Source organism: Rhinopithecus bieti, unplaced genomic scaffold (assembly GCF_001698545.2).
Source record: "Rhinopithecus bieti isolate Rb0 unplaced genomic scaffold, ASM169854v2 scaffold_23276, whole genome shotgun sequence".
Taxonomy (NCBI): Eukaryota; Metazoa; Chordata; class Mammalia; order Primates; family Cercopithecidae; genus Rhinopithecus; species Rhinopithecus bieti.
Genome location: NW_016810868.1, coordinates 2,395,424 through 2,397,476, shown reverse-complemented (window position 1 = coordinate 2,397,476; position 2,053 = coordinate 2,395,424). Strand labels below are relative to the sequence as shown.

Sequence of the window (2,053 nt, the reverse complement as noted above, 5' to 3'; positions counted from 1 at the left end):
AAGAGGAAGGCAAACTGGCTTGGAGCCCCAGGACTGGAGGACCAACACAGCAAGAGGGTGTTCTTACGACCCCCACCCACCAGGAGGTGACCCAGGCCTGATGCTTCCTGACTCCCTGCCTAGCAACAGAGGCAACCCAGGTACACTTATTCTGGCCTGGATCAAGTGGGAGTCCCACCTACAACCCCAGGTGAGCCCAAGCCTTACTAAGAACCAGCAGGCAGGGACCACAGCAAGAGAGCACTCAGCCCAGAAGCACTCTCCTTCCCCATCGGGCAGACCTGAGACACCCTCCCACAAACTAGACACACCCTGCACCAGGGTAATCCAGCAAGTGGGACCACCATCACCAGCATCTGGCTTAGGAGGCACTCTCCTTCCCCAATGGTCCTGGGACTCCTCTCCCCACTGAGGGAAGCCATCCAGCTGAGGGGAGGGGTGGACACCGGCACAGGAGCCACACTCCACGCACCTGGTGGTGATGCTGAAATGTTCCAGCCCTCAGAGGCAGGGGTATAAAACAAACACCCAGCCTGGGAAGCTCTTGGTCCTGTGCGCAGAGACTCCCATGTCCACCCAGAGGCAGCATGCTGCCCAGCCTAGGAAGTTCCTTCTGCCCTCGAGCAGCATCAGCAGGGACCCGTGGGAGCCCCAGGGGAGAGGCTAAGTCCAGCAACTGAAAAAGCACCACAAAGGCTAGGAAGGTCAGACTATCCCCAGAACCACGGTCACAGAAGTAGGACAGGCCCGCATGCTAAACCTCAACAGGGTGACTGCTGCTAAAATAAAACCGGTACCCAGAGCTTCCTAACAAAACAGCCAAAATGATCAGGGCCGTCAGAAATGACTTTAACCAGAGGACAACGAACTGGCACAAACACCACGATAAATCAAATGTTGGAACTATCTGACAAGGATTTTAAAGCAACTAGCATGAAATCACTCCCAAGTAATCACAAATTCTCCTGAAACAAAACCAGAAAATTTCGGTAATGAGAGCCAAATGAAGAACTGGAAAATATAGTAACAGACATTTTAAAACTCACTGGATGGGCTGAGCAACAGCTGAGATGACAGAAGACAGAATCACTGAACTTGAGGTCAGATCAAGAGAATTTACCCAATCTGAACAACAGGCAGAAAATGCAACGAAGAAAAGGAGAACAGAGCCTCCGAGACCTGCGGGAGAATAACAACAGATCCAAGGGTTCTATCGCCCGAGGCCAGATCAAAGAGGAGAAAGAGCAACAGGAAGAGAGAAAATCTTCCCAAACATGCCGAATGACACAAATGAATGAAATGTTTTAAGAAACTGAGTGAACTCCAAAAAAGATAAACTTCTTTAAGAAATCCACACCAGGACACATCATAACTATACTTCTAAAACTAAGACAAAATATTTTGAAGCAGTCAGAGGGGAATGGCACGATACATGCAGGGGAACACCAACTCCAATGACTATGACTTCTCATCTGAAGCTATGGAGGCCAGAGGGAAGTGGCCCAGTTTTCAAGTGCTGAAGGAAAATAACTGTCAATCAGCCACAAATTCCACAGCCAGTAAGAGTATCCTTAAAAAAATGAAGAGGAAATAAAGACGTTCTCTGTTGAAGAAAAATAAAATAATCTGTTAAACCTTAAAGAATGGCTAAAGCGCCCTTTTCACAAGATGGCGCCGAAAGCGAAGACGGAAGCTCCTGCCCCTCCTAAAGCCGAAGCCAAAGCAAAGGCTTTAAAGGCCAAGAAAGCAGTGTTGAAAGGTGTCCACAGCCACAAAAAAAAGAAGATCCGCACGTCACCCACCTTCCGGCGGCCCAAGACACTGCGACTCCGGAGGCAGCCCAAATATCCTCGGAAGAGCGCCCCCAGGAGAAACAAGCTTGACCACTATGCTATCATCAAGTTTCCGCTGACCACTGAGTCTGCCATGAAGAAGATAGAAGACAACAACACACTTGTGTTCATTGTGGATGTTAAAGCCAACAAGCACCAGATTAAACAGGCTGTGAAGAAGCTCTATGACATTGATGTGGCCAAGGTCAACACCCTGATTC

At 49.1% G+C, this 2,053-nt stretch overlaps 1 pseudogene across 1 annotated transcript; it reads left to right on the top strand.

Annotated features, from left to right (window-relative positions):
* The first annotated feature begins 1,653 nt into the window (after window positions 1–1,653).
* Window positions 1,654–2,049, top strand: LOC108542848 (60S ribosomal protein L23a pseudogene; annotated as a pseudogene). Its single transcript, XR_001889385.1, has one exon. The product of XR_001889385.1 is annotated as a 60S ribosomal protein L23a pseudogene (transcript).
* Window positions 2,050–2,053: the final 4 nt, after the last annotated feature.